Here is a 15422-nt window from a genome sequence, read left to right as displayed (position 1 = left end):
AAAAATATTTTATTTCCCTGCTCCTCCAGAACTTTAGAACCTTAAACATGAAAAGATTGTTTCTCCTATATCATTGATTGAAATTCGTGTCACAGAGTGCTGTTAATTTAATCACAATGCACTTACCTCGAATTTCTGCTTTCTATACTGCTTAATCTGTCGAACACTGAATTCATTAAAGCAATTTTCTAAGGTAATTTACTCGAATTGAAATTATCTCCGAATAGCTGTATATGTAAAACTGAACAAAATCATTCTGTAGCTCTTCCAAACAAAATTAGTGGAAACTCAATAATCTGGTAAGAATGATAAGGAATACTAAACATTTTAGAGCCACCCTAATTAATATAACTATTCTGTGTGACAATAGCTACAAATACGAGAGACATTTCACAGCCAGCTTCGTATTAACCTCGCAGCAATGGTCCAGAATTAAGAAACAAATGATACTGGTACATGATACATAACTGCTTTTAAAAACTGAAACGTCCCCTTAAAAAATTAATGAATGATTGTGCTGATGAACATCTTACGTTATTTGATTTTCAAACAGCTAAGCAAAACTGAAAGTACTCAGATATTCAGTAAACTGACACACAATATTTTTAGCGCAACGCATACTGACTTTCAAAAATCCCTACAAAAGAATGGCCCTGACTTACAATAACCTATACCTTTCATGAATGACTTACCTCACAAAAATCTTCGTTACTGAAAACTACTGCAATACAGCGAGCGTCACTACTGTCAGCTAAATAAAAGATTCAAACTACGGAAGGCACTAACTACTGATAGGCATAGTTAGCAAATGAAAGATTTTGATAGAGAACAAACAATGTATTTACCTTAACAGTATTCAAAAGTCAATATATATATACACCAGTTCATGACATCCAGTCTTACAAATTTACTGCCTCTGATGGACACACGTCCATAACATCCGCTATCAAAACTCCGCCATCTCTCTCCCCACAACCGGCCGCGGTGGCCGTGCTGTTCTAGGCGCTCCAGTCCGGAGCCGCGCTGCTGCTACGGTCGAAGGTTCGAATCCTGCCTCGGGCATGGGTGTGTGTGTGCGTTGTCCCTAGGTTAGTTAGGTTTTAGTAGTTCTCAGTTCCAGGGGACTGATGACCACAGCAGTTGAGTCCCATAGTGTTAGAGCCATTTGAATCATTTTTCTCTCCCCACATCCACCACTGCTGGCGGCTCACCTCCGACTGCGCAACGCTACGCGCTGTTAACAGCCAACTGCCCAACACTACAATAGCGAATTCCAACAATGCAAACCAGCAACAGACTGCACACAGCACAAGTCAGTGATTTTCATATAGAGCGCTACCATCATAAAAACCTACACAGCCTACTTACAAAACAATTGGCAAATGTGGTGCAATGGAAACAAATAACACGCTACAATTTTTTTGCCATTTACTTACCCTTGAATGATATGTAGACACAAATTCCTGTCTGGGAATAGCTGCAATTCAGCAATTTCTCAACTGCACACATTTGGAAAATCGAAATATGTGCACTTTCATGCCTTTTTGGGATTTATAATTTCCCTGGCAAAAGGGAACGCAGCACTTTTATCCCATACTTCGAAGAACTGTAGGTGAATACTTTTAACACAACATGGCTGCCGACTGAAAATGGTCAACAGTTTGTGACGTCAAGTGCCAAGATGCCCGCTGTGCGTGGGCCTTGTTTCTAGAAGGCTTTAGTTACACCACCCGTTTCTCTTCAATGGCCATAGCCTCATCCTGGGGCATCTGGTTTCTCATTGGACCTCCTTGTTCCTCCATGAACAGTGTCTGTACAGACCTCAACGAAACCCAGTTGGTACACTATCCACACTTTTTACAAAATCTTGTACATAGCTACAGTAGTGCATCTGTTTCTGACTCACAAAAAACTAAAATATTTACAATCTACTAAAAACACAAAAAAGATTAAAATATTTACTCACGGGTTACTACCATATATAAAGAGAAAATAAAATACAATAATGTAGCACTTAACAATAGACATGAAAAATCACAAAAATTGCTCTAATATCCAGCAGTAGACTGAATGTAAATTCACATGCCGTAAACTCTAATTGTACTTGGTAACTAGCGTCCAACATTATTTATGTCCGAAACATTCAGGCACATAGTGGTAAACACAGAGACCAAATCTAACATACAAAATAAATGATTAAGCCCAACATGCAACAGTAAGTCTAAAAACGCACTCTTCCTACGCGGTGGTGGCGTCTAGGAGAGCTGTGAACATTTTAAAGACAAGCACAGGGGTTCACGGTAACAAAACAAAAAGACAGTGAATATCGGCAGTAAAACTTGCATGAAGGCAAATAAAATTTCGATACTTATATGTCCATCTGACCCGACCTGCGACAACAGAGTCGCGAAATGCCGTCTCCCCCGTCTCGGCAAGATATTGATATTTCAACGGTAGTTCTCATATTCTCCAGATTTCTATATTTGTGATTAGGTATTCTTCTAACCTCGAGGACAAAATTTGTAGCAGACTCTGAAACTCGACAAGGAAAGCTGGACAAATGTCGAGACGTGTGCGGTTATACCAAGAGCCAAGAAACACAAGCTTAAATACGGAACTATCGCTAGAATGAGACGTAACTGATATGCATGAGAAATACGCAGTCCAGTCCCGTGTCTCAGTTCTTTCGTTGGGGTGCGAATCACTGTTTCCCACTATCTTTGCTCCATGATGTACACCACACACACACACACACACACACACACACACACACACACACACACACAGGCACATACATGTATTTAAACGTGGAAGTGACTCAAACCTCTCACAACACGAAATCGAATTCAGCACACGCAAGTCAGGTGTGGCTCAGCACACTCGAAAAAACGCCTCAAAAAACTGCCGTAACGCTCAAGGGCGTGCCCATACGTACTCGAAACTGATGAGGAGATAGGTGCCACACCCACTGTCATAGGCATTCGTTAAGAGTGGTAAGCACCCCACAACACCACCAGAGACACAAGACCGGCCCAAGTTTCACACATGCCAGATGACGATTCCCCCATCAAGGACGCAAAGTCCGAAATCACCCATGTCGCAGCCATGATACCAGAAAGAGAGTGCATTCGCCCAAACACCGAAAAGTACCACTTATAATTAAGTCGTTCACATTCCAGATCAGTGCTCCATGAGGTAAGCAGCCAAAAAAAAAATCTTTAAGATGGATGTGACGCTGAAAAATAACACAACAAATGCAGTTGTTGTTTGTTGTTGTTGTGGTCTTCAGTCCTGAGACTGGTTTGATGCAGCTCTCCATGCTACTCTATCCTGTACAAGCTTCTTCATCTTCCAGTACCTACTGCAGCCTACATCCTTCTGAATCTGCTTAGTGTATTTATCTCTTGGTCTCCCTCTACGATTTTTACCCTCCACGCTGCCCTCCAGTGCTAAATTGGTGATCCCTTGATGCCTCAGAACATGTCCTACCAACCGAACCCCTCTTCTAGATAAGTTGTCCCACAAACTCCTCTTCTCCCCAATTCCATTCAATACCTCCTCATTAGTTATGTGATAGCGGAAACAGCGGTTGCGAAGGGAATGAGACAGGGTTGCAGCCTCTCCCGATGCTATTCAATCTGTATATTGAGCAAGCAGTAAAGGAAACAAAAGAAAAGTTCGGAGTAGGTATTAAAATCCATGGAGAAGAAATAAAAACTTTGAGTTTCTCCGATGACTTTGTAATTCTGTCAGAAACAGCAAAGGACTTGGAAGAGCAGTTGAACGGAATGGGCAGTGTCTTGAAAGAAGGGTATAAGATGAACATCAACAAAAGCAAAACAAGGATAATGGAATGTAGTCGAATTAAGTCGGGTGATGCTGAAAGAATTAGATTAGGAAATGAGACACTTAACGTAGTAAAGGAGTTTTGCTATTTGGAGAGCAAAATAACTGATGATGGTCGAAGTAGAGAGGATATAAAATGTAGACTGGCAATGGCAAGGAAATCGTTTCTGATGGAGAGAAATTTGTTAACATCGAGTATTGATTTAAGTGTTAGGAAGTCGTTTCTGAAAGTATTTGTATGGAGTGTAGTCATGTATGGAAGTGAAACATGGACGATAAATAGTTTGGACAAGAAGAGAATAGAAGCTTTTGAAATGTGGTGCTACAGAAGAGTGCTGAAGATTAAATGGGTAGATCACATAACTAATGAGGAGGTATTGAACAGAATTAGGGAGAAGAGAAGTTTGTGGGACAACTTGACTAGAAGAAGGGATCGGTTGGTAGGACATGTTCTGAGTCATCAAGAGATCACCAATTTATTATTGGAGGGCAGCGTGTAGGATAAAAATCGTAGAGGGAGACCAAGAGTTGAATACATTAAGAAGATTCATAAAGATGTAGGTTGCAATAGTTACTGGGAGATGAAGAAGCTTGCACAGGATATAGTAGCATGGAGAGCTGCATCAAACCAATCTCAGGACTGAAGACCACGACAACAACACAATTCTCTCTGCTCTTCGTATAAAATTGGGCATAATGAAAAACTTCATTGAGGCCATATACAAATCTGGGGAAGCGTTTTTCTATTTCCTCTCGAAATTTCCATGTTATAGTGAGGCGATTTTCGTTGTTCCCCAGGTACGCAAACTGAACAAAGATGAGTATTTCAGTACCATCCTGACAGGTGATGAATAGTTAGTTTGGGATGCCTTTGTTCAAGTGTCAATAAACTTTCTGGAAAATAAGAGAGCAGAAAACCACAAGGATCTTATGGAAAATCTTCTGCACTGCTACAACAGACTGGGCTGCAACATGTCCATCAATTTAGATTTCCTGCTTTCTCACTTGGCTTTCTTTCCTGACAGCTGTGGCACTGTAACCAACGAGCACGTGGAACGCTTCCACCAGGAAATTTCGGACATGCAAATGAGATACCGGGGCAAGTGGTGTGCATCAATGTTAGCCGATTAGTGCTGAGCACTAATCAGGGAATCATCAGCAGAAAACTGCAACACCAGACAAAGCGTTTGTGCCTTCAGTGACCTTTCTCCGAGAGCTAAACCAAAGTAAATACATGCATAAGCCTATATAGGCAATAACATAAAGTTATCACAGCTTCAAAACGAGAACAAATCTTCCATTATCGTTAACATTTTCGTTATCAGCGCACTCGGAAACAAAGATTAGCTGTTTTCATACCAGTTAAAGATTAAAAATTTGTTGGCTAGCGTAATCTGCACACGCAAAGGAGACCTTTAAATCGTTCTGTGAAGAACGACGAGAACTCCTGATGAAGATCACTAGTAACCGCTATCAGACTCTGGTGCAGTAAATATCCTGACTTACAGTACAAAGCTCATTATCCTGGAGGGAGAGTCACCTACAGATACAGAAGCAATATTTGTTATTTACCAGAGGAACGTAGTAGGACCGTTGCTTTTCGTATGAATCTCTTATTCTCCTCAGACCTGAGCTTACAATTTATGAGTGAAAAATTTACGTTGATGGTCGGTGAACTGGTATGAGACAGAATAAGATTAAAATACTCAATTTAAATTTTTTTGGGATTCACCCAAATTCTAGAAGATTATGAATACCATTTATGTTGGAAAAAACTTAAATATATGAAATACTCAGGAAATTAAATATTAAACATGTAAAAATTATGAGAAAATGATCCTGGAATGGGAAAGAGTAGCTCGTTGCAAAATTTAGTTTCAATACTTCATCCAAATACATTGTTTTGATGAAATAAGCAGTCACTTCGAAGTGTATCAGGCTGGTGGCAGTCTGTTGTTTCATTTTTGGTTACTGTTGATCATTCTACGATCACCCGATAATGAGATTTTTATCTTTTTTATCTCGAATAATCAAACTTTTATATAAAAATGGGACGCAGGTGATTGCAGAGGTCAAGGCGTCCCACCAATAATGTGTACCTTATTATTTATGATTATTTGGTCCGCACGTTTTACTGGGCTGGGGAATTAGCCGAGTCTCGGCGAGCCACCAGAACAGGCGTCAACCTGCTAACCAGAGGGAGAAGGCCCCTAGGAGCGGCTTAACTCGTAATCTAAAGAGCAGTATCGCGTGCATGAGATGGTTCCCCCGCCTCCGTCATAGGGAGAGCCCAGTCCCAAAGGGTGGTTGTCGCTCGGCACGCCCTTGTGCTGAAGGCGCCATGGTGATGCGGCTGGGTAACCTACAGTCCACAAGACTTTATGCAAACATGGCGTCATTTTGACGTCACAGACATTTAACGAAGACCACAGGAACTGGTATTGACTTAATATTCGACGCTAGGTGGTTCTGTAATTTCGTATCGTAACTTTGCGTGTTCTGAAGGTATGCTACTTTATGCTTTGTCTTACGATTCTCTGGTGGGGAACGCAGATGACAAACATGGTAAGATCACGCTGCCAAGACGAATAGGGGATGAGAGTAGCGAGAAAGAAAAAGGCGCGTTTATTTTCCGACTTAATAGGACCCCGTTTTGGTATTACACTGTATGCTCAATGGCTCACTCTTTAATTTCCTATATATTTTTACACAATTGTCTCCCACTCTTCCAGATGTAAAACGAACTACCCCACCTGGAATAAAATCTCTGTGGCTCTGCAGAAATCCGGCGATTGTCGACTCTGAAATTTCTTTAAATAATCGGAGGTACAATCGTACATCGTGGGAAAGCCGTCTTGGGTGCTATGACTTACTCACTTTGCAGCGTGGGAAACAGGTCCAAGTTGTGTATCAATGTCGATAAAATCGAGAATTTAGTATCCTAAAATAGAGCATAAACGATAGTGGTGCAGTCCCTACTGATTTCTCAGGATACAAAGTTCCCTACGCCTTACTACACACCAAATAATGTTCCGAGCCACAGAGAAGGGAGAGCTGAAATAATCACAGAATAGAACGTACCTTCTCCATTCATGAAATTGCAATTTTTCGGAAACTATTTTCCTAGCTACATTCCAGTATACATGTCGTCTTGTATGAGATGATCACACTCAATCAAATTTCCTTCCGTATTCAAAAACTGTTCAAATGGCTCTGAGCACTGTGGGACTTAACATCTATGATCATCAGTCCCCTAGAACTTAGAACTACTTAAACCTAACTAACCTAAGGACATCACACAACACCCAGCCATCAAGAGGCAGAGAAAATCCCAGACCCCGCCGGGAATCGAACCCGGGCGCGGGAAGCGAGAACACTACCGCACGACCACGAACTGCGGACTTTTCCGTATTCAAGATTGCGTTTACAACAATGCCTATAATTACAATTCCACTGCGATCTTACTCCCCGTAATTCGAAATCAGAAGTAGTCAGTCCGTTGTACATGTAATGTTCCACGTTATATGCACAGTTTTTATATCGGGAGTCGGAGATTCTCTGTCTCTCGCAGTCTTTGAGCCATATAAATAACTTGCTGCATCACCATTTGTGCTACCCATATGAAAATCAAGAGATAAGGGAGGGGGGAATACTATAACTCATGATCCAGGTTCTTTGAGTTCCTGCATGTGACTTCCGTTATGGAACATCCTTTTCCCCATCCGTAACTGGCGGGCTCTGCCATTCAGTCGTTATACTTAACTGAATTTATTGCAAGGACTTTACGTTCCAGTTTAGTTTGGACCATTTCTGAATCATGTATTCACTGTACGAATTTTTAAACCAATAAACGGTCAAAGTAGACCTCTCCTTAATTTCAGTACGTAGACGTATCTCATAGCTCCATTTATTACCATCGATTTCTACTAGGACCATTCCCTCGACTCATTTGTTAGGGCAATTAATTTCCATGTCGTTTTCGTTGCACACGGCCTTACACTTCAATGTGATCAGACGTACTGTTTACAGTTCGCTGTAGCATACTAACCTCTTGCAACTAATTCGATGTTGTAGTGTATATGGGCATATTCTAAACACATTATAGTCAAAAATCACTAAAAGCAAATAGAAATTACCACTGTTTCTCAAAGACGTGCTGGAATTGCGATAAACACCTTTTTTTATTCAGATACTGGAACTCCCTGGAAACATGCAGAGACGAGAACAAGCGGAAGACTGGAAGCACATGGTGTGATGTACGAAGGTTGGAACTTTAATAGTGGCAACTATTTATTTACATCTACATCTACATCTACATGACTACTCTGCAATTCACATTTAAGTGCTTGGCAGAGGGTTCATCGAACCACAATCATACTATCTCTCTACTATTCCACTCCCGAACAGAGCGCGGGAAAACCGAACACCTAAAGCTATCTGTTCGAGCTCTGATTTCTCTTATTTTATTTTGATGATCATTCCTACCTATGTAGGTTGGGCTCAACAAAATATTTTCGCATTCGGAAGAGAAAGTTGGTGACTGAAATTTCGTAAAAAAGTCTCGCCGCGACGAAAAACGTCTTTGCTGTAATGACTTCCATCCCAACTCGTGTATCATATCTGCCACACTCTCTCCCCTATTACGTGATGATACAAAACGAGCTGCCCTTTTTTGCACCCTTTCGATGTCCTCCGTCAATCCCACCTGGTAAGGATCCCACACCGCGCAGCAATATTCTAACAGAGGACGATCGAGTGTAGTGTAAGCTGTCTCTTTAGTGGACTTGTTGCAACTTCTAAGAGTCCTGCCAATGAAACGCAACCTTTGGCTCGCCTTCCCCACAATATTATCTATGTGGTCCTTCCAACTGAAGTTGTTCGTAATTTTAACACCCAGGTACTTAGTTGAATTGACAGCCTTGAGAATTGTACTATTTATCGAGTAATCGAATTCCAACTGATTTCTTTTGGAGCTCATGTGGATCATCTCACACTTTTCGTTATTTAGCGTCAACTGCCACCTGACACACCATACAGCAATCTTTTCTAAATCGCTTTGCAGCTGATACTGGTCTTCGGATGACCTTCCTAGACGGTAAATTACAGCATCATCTGCGAACAATCTAAGAGAACTGCTCAGATTGTCACCCAGGTCATTTATATAGATCAGGAACAGCAGAGGTCCCAGGACGCTTCCCTGGGGAACACCTCATATCACTTCAGTTTTACTCGATGATTTGCCGTCTATTACTACGAACTGCGACCTTCCTGACAGGAAATCACGAATCCAGTCGCACAACTGAGACGATACCCCATAGGTCCGCAGCTTGATTAGAAGTCGCTTGTGAAGAACGGTGTCAAAAGCTTTCGGGAAATCTAGAAATACGGAATCAATTTGAGATCCCCTGTCGATAGCGGCCATTACTTCGTGCGAATAAAGAGCTAGCTGCGTTGCACAAGAGCGATGTTTTCTGAAGCCATGCTGATTACGTGTCAATAGATCGTTGCCTTCGAGGTGATTCATGTCTGAATACAGTATATGCCCCAAAACCCTACTGCAAACTGACGTCAATGATATAGGTCTGTAGTTAAATGGATTACTCCTACTACCCTTCTTAAACACTGGTGCGACCTGCGCAATTTTCCAATCTGTAGGTACAGATCTATCGGTGAGCGAGCGGTTGTATATGACTGCTAAGTAGGGAGCTATAGTGTCAGCGTAATCTGAAATGAACCTAATCGGTATACAATCTAGACCTGAAGACTTGCCCGTATCAAGCGATTTGAGTTGCTTCGCTACCCCTAAGGTATCTACTTCTAAGAAACTCATGCTAGAAGATGTTCGTGTTTCAAATTCTGGAATATTCCATTTGTCTTCCCTGGTGAAGGAATTTCGGAAAACTGCGTACAATAACTCCGCTTTAGCGGCACAGTCACCGGTAACAGTACCATCGGCACTGCGCAGCGAAGGTATTGACTGCGTCTTGCCGCTTGTGTACTTTACATACGACCAGAATTTCTTCGGATTTTCTACCAAATTTCGAGACAATGTTTCGTTGTGGAACCTATTAAAGGCATCTCGCATCGAAGTCCGTGCCAAATTTCGCGCGTCTGTAAATTTTAGCCCATCTTCGGGATTTCGCGTTCTTCTGAACTTCGCATGTTTTTTCCGTTGCCTCTGCAACAGGGTTCGGACCTTTTTGTGTACCACAGGGGATCCGTTCCAGCTCTTACCAATTTATGAGGTATGAATCTCTCAATTGCTGTTGCTACTATATCTTTGAATTTGAGCCACATCTCGTCTACATTTGCATAGTCAGTTCGGAAGGAATGGAAATTGTCTTTTAGGAAGGCTTCTAGTGACACTTTATCCGCTTTTTTAAATAAAATTATTTTGCGTTTGTTTCTGATGGATTTGGAAGAAATGGTATTGAGCCTAGCTACAACGAGCTTGTGATCACTAATCCCTGTATCAGTCATGATGCTCTCTATCAGCTGTGGATTGTTTGTGGCTAAGAGGTCAAGTGTGTTTTCGCAACCATTTACAATTCGCGTGGGTTCGTGGACTAACTGCTCGAAATAATTTTCGGAGAAAGCATTTAGGACAATCTCGGAAGATGTTTTCTGCCTACCACCGGTTTTGAACAAGTATTTTTGCCAACATAGCGAGGGTAGGTTGAAGTCCCCACCAACTATAACCGTATGAGTGGGGTATTTATTTGTTACGAGACTCAAACTTTCTCTGAACTGTTCCGCAACTGTATTATCGGAGTCTGGGGGTCGGTAGAAGGAGCCAATTATTAACTTAATTCGGCTGTTAAGTATAACCTCCACCCATACCAATTCGCACGGAGTATCTACTTCGACTTCACAACAAGATAAACCACTACTGACAGACACAAACACTCCACCACCAATTCTGCCTAATCTATCTTTCCTGAACACCGTCTGAGACTTCGTAAGAATTTCTGCAGAACTTATTTCAGGCTTTAGCCAGCTTTCTGTACCTATAACGATATCAGCTTCTGTGCTTTCTATTAGCCCTTGAAGCTCAGGGACTTTTCCAGCGCAACTACAACAATTTACAACTATAATTCCGACTGTTCCTTGATTCAAGCACGTCCTGTATTTGCCATGCACCCTTTGACATTGCAGCCCACCCCGTACTTTCCCGAGGCCTTCTAACCTAAAAAACCGCCCAGTCCACGCCACACAGCCTCCGCTACCCGTGTAGCCGCCAGCTGAGTGTAGTGAACTCCTGACCTATTCAGCGGAACCCGAAACCCCACCACCCTATGGCGCAAGTCAAGGAATCTGCAGCCAACACGGTCGCAAAACCGTCTGAGCCTCTGATTCAGTCCCTCCACCCGGCTCTGCACCAAAGGTCCGCAGTCGGCTCTGTCGATGATGCTGCAGATGGTGAGCTCTGCCTTCATCTCGTAAGCAAGACCGGCAGCCTTCACCAAATCAGATAGCCGCTGGAATCCAGAGAGAATTTCCTCAGATCCAAAGCGACACACGTCATTAGTGCCGACATGTGCCACCACCTGCAGCTGGCTGCACCCTGTGCTCTTCATGGCATCCGGGAGGACCCTTTCCACATCAGGAATGACTCCTCCCGGAATGCACACGGAGTGCACACTGGATTTCTTCCCCTCCTCAGCCGCCGTATCCCTAAGGGGCCCCATTACGCGCCTAACATTGGAGCTCCCAACTACCAGTAAGCCCACCCTCTGCGATTGCCCGGACCTTGAAGGCTGAGAATGATCCTCTGAAACAGAGCAGACAGCTGCATCTGGCTTAGCCAGAGACAGTGCCTGAAACCGGTTTGTCAGACGCACCGGGGAGGCTTTCTGATCAGCCTCCGGGGACGCCTTTCGCTGCCTGCCACGCCTTGGAACGACCTCCCAATCAACCACAGGCGAGGGCTCAGCCCCACTGCGGGCAGCAACCGGGTCAACCACAGGGGCAGACCGATCTGGGGACAGACGGGACGAGGTTGAAATCCCCGTGATACCCAAGTCCGGCTCCCCACAGTGGTGCCCATTGGCAACAGCCTCAAGCTGCGCGACCGAAGTCAGCGCCGATCGCAGCTGTGAGCGAAGGGATGCCAAGTCAGCCCTCATCCGAACACAGCAATCGCAGTCCCTGTCCATTACAGCTCGTACAGAATAGATACGTGTTTCAAAGTTTTACTGACCTTCAAAGTAGTCACCAGCATTGTGTATAACCCGTTGCCAGCGATATGGAAGCCGTAGGATACTTTTAGCAGTGCCGGTTGTGTTGAGAGCTCGAGCGACGCGGTCTATTGCCCGACGAATCTTTAGCAGTTCTCAAGCGAATGCCGTGAGGTGTTTCCTTCAGTTTAGAAATCGAGTTGAACTTACGAGGGCTTAAGTCGGGTGAGAGCAGTAGGTGGTATAGCACTTAGCAGCCCCTCAGTCAAACAAATCAGTAACAGCATGCTCTGTACGTGCTTGAGCATTGTTCAAAATGATGGTCAGGTCCTGCAGAAAGTGTCATAACTTCTGTTTCTATGCTGTTCATTTTTGGAACACAACCTTCCACCAGCTTAGAGACAGTTGTGACGACAATTTTCTGCAGTTACTTACCATCATTTTGCAGGACAATGCTCAAGCACGTACAGTGCAAGCTGTTACTGATTTGTTTGACTGATAGGGCTGCTAAGTGGTATATCACTTACTGCACTCCCCTGACTTAAGCCCTCGTAAGGTCTGTGGGTGCTGATGTCTGCGTCTACGTCCCTGTTATTAAAGATAAGGCTGCTGTGGTATGAAATCAGCCAACATCTTCTGGTACCTTCTGTTGCACTTTTATCTGGAAACATACGTTTCCACTGTTTATACCCACTGTGTTTGTCTATCATTTATTTTTAGCCCTACAGAACTGGTCGTTCCACCAATCTTGGTAGTCATTAGTTACGAATATTGTGTTGTTTCTCCCAGAAGAACGACGTCATCTAAAATCCAGATCCGTAAGTCTACACTGCTCAATCAATGTATACAAACATTGGTATTGTCCATACTTTTCTCATTATGAAGAAGTGCTAACAAAATGCACCCATATGTGATGCCTGTCAAAATGCTAGAGGAAGGAATCTTCTAATCTTATGCAACAACTCCAGGCTATATTCAGGATTGTGGGAAAATTGGAACTTCGTCCCACTCTTCATCTAAAGTACGATCTCTGAATTATAAAAGCAAACCTGTCTGCGATGTAAAACGTCTCTACTGGAATGAGAACCATTCAAGTGTGACATGCATCGTCACGATTCGGCACTTACTACACGAACATCGACAAAAGGCGTCGTCTTTTATCTTCTCTGTCTCCCCTATTAACCCTACCAGCTGCGGGTCGCAGACTGACGAGCAGTAGTCAAGAACAGGTTGAACGAGTGGTTTGTAAGCTACTTCTTTAGAGACTGAATGACATTTGCTTCGGGCCCATAACAATAACGGTTATTACCGAATGAGTAAGTTCCTGATGGTGTTCTCCTATGACAGGAACATCAGTCACAGGTCATCAGTCACCTAGACTTAAACTACTTAAACCTAACTAACCTAAGGACAACACACACATCCATGCCCGAGGCAGGATTCTAACCCGTAGCAGCAGCGTGGTTCCGGACTGAAGCGCCTAGAATCGCTCGGCCACAGCGGTCGGCGACCATGACCATGTAAAGGGACAGAGCTACGTTTCGTTACCTAGAAGAATATGTTTTGATAGGGAGCGGTTGTAATGCTTTGGGGGATCGAACCAATGATATTCAAGTTGTAAAACAAAACTGTAGTCCCGTGAATCAAAGACGGTCGCCTGTCTAGTTAGGCAGAAGAAAACTACCTGCTGTATGAGACTTTACTTGGGACTGAAATTGTTTTGCAAACTGAATACAAAACAATAACACAACCTAGCAAGTATTTGTAAAGTAGTTGTTCATGAAGCGCAGAGATAAAAGCTTAAAATGTATGGGCAACAAACTGTCTCCCGCGAATTTCCACTGTATGTTTCACAACGAGCAAGATAATGATGATTACCACTTAATAGCGGAGGAGCACAGCTAAATTGGAAGTGAGTTGGTTTTGATGCTTTGCTGTTGAAAGATAGTAATATCTAAACAGTTATCAAAATGTTATGTTAACTAATGTGATTAATGTTTGTTTACAAGTGGAGCATGTAAGTCTTTGCATTATGCTGACGTAAGTGTAGCATGGAGATCCTGAATCTGTAATGGTTTATTAGTTGTAGCCACTTATATTAACAAGAAAACAAATATCTCTAGAATGATTACTATACTTCATAAGTACTTTCACTGTAAGGTAAGGATTACTGAAATGCTGACTCAACATTTGGTGATTGGGGGGAGGGAGGGGGGGCCGCAATTGTCCACTCTGCTGACAGGATTTGGGAGAAACACTTCAAACGTTGTACAGCAATGATAACTGAATACATGGATAAAAGCACTATTACATACTCGCAATGTAAATAATAGTTAAGTAGGGCTTTCAACTGCAATTAAATGCAAACTGAGAAAAGCTTTCGATAGGAATGAAAATTAAATATTGTAGCTAGGTCTTTTTCTTTACAATAATTCTTTTGAAATACTTCAGTTATTCACTTCACTGACAACATGGAGAATTTCATACAAAGGACTAACTAAACATTTGATTGAGTTACAAACTACGGCGTGCACACTGAAGTTAATAAACACCTTTGAAACAGTAATGATTCCGAATTGTATTAGAATTCGGACACTCGGAATTGTGACATCACTAGGAAAAAGAACCTGTCCAGGTATATGACTGAGGAATAAATCAGTGTTCTTAGTTCAAAGTTGAAAACTATATTACGTATTATTTGCACATTAAGCAACTTACTGCTCCATACAAATAATTACAGTAGCAAACTTTAGTTGTGCTGAAAATGGAGACTGCAGGGTCTTCTGTGGCACAAACATGACGACGTCATACGTGATCACGGCTCTTCATGTAAAATTGCACTGTAAATTGTCTTGTTGGCGCCGAAATTTTATGATTCAGAGCAAACCAATAATTGCCGTGATTTAATAGCCAATACATAGGCTGGCAATTATTGAACTATATGAAATAAAATCGTGATAACTTCTGAACAGTATGTGTTAGTACGTTCAAACATGACGGCTGCCCGTGGGCATGACGGGAATTAGTATGCGCAAGCGCATTTTGTTTAGCTACGAAGCCCACTTTTTATGTGCATGGATTCGTCATTAAGCAAAATTGGTTCATTTGGGGACTGGGAATCCCCGTTTCGTAATCGAGAAGTCCCTTGACCCTCAACGGGTGATTGTGTGATGTGCAGTGTCCAGCCACAGAATAATCGGTGCGATATTCCTCAATGGCACGGTGACTATCGAACAGCACTTTGGGGAACGCATTCTGGCTCTGAGGTACGCAGAAGCCACTGCCATGGGCTTCGATTGGCAGCCATATTCTCCGGATCTGAACACATGCGACTCCTTTTAGAGGAGCTAAATTAAATGCAAGGTGTACAGCAATAACTCCTAAACCATTGCTGAGCTG

This window comes from Schistocerca gregaria, chromosome 3 (genome assembly GCF_023897955.1).
Source record: "Schistocerca gregaria isolate iqSchGreg1 chromosome 3, iqSchGreg1.2, whole genome shotgun sequence".
NCBI classification, from domain to species: Eukaryota; Metazoa; Arthropoda; class Insecta; order Orthoptera; family Acrididae; genus Schistocerca; species Schistocerca gregaria.
This window is presented reverse-complemented; position numbering follows the sequence as displayed.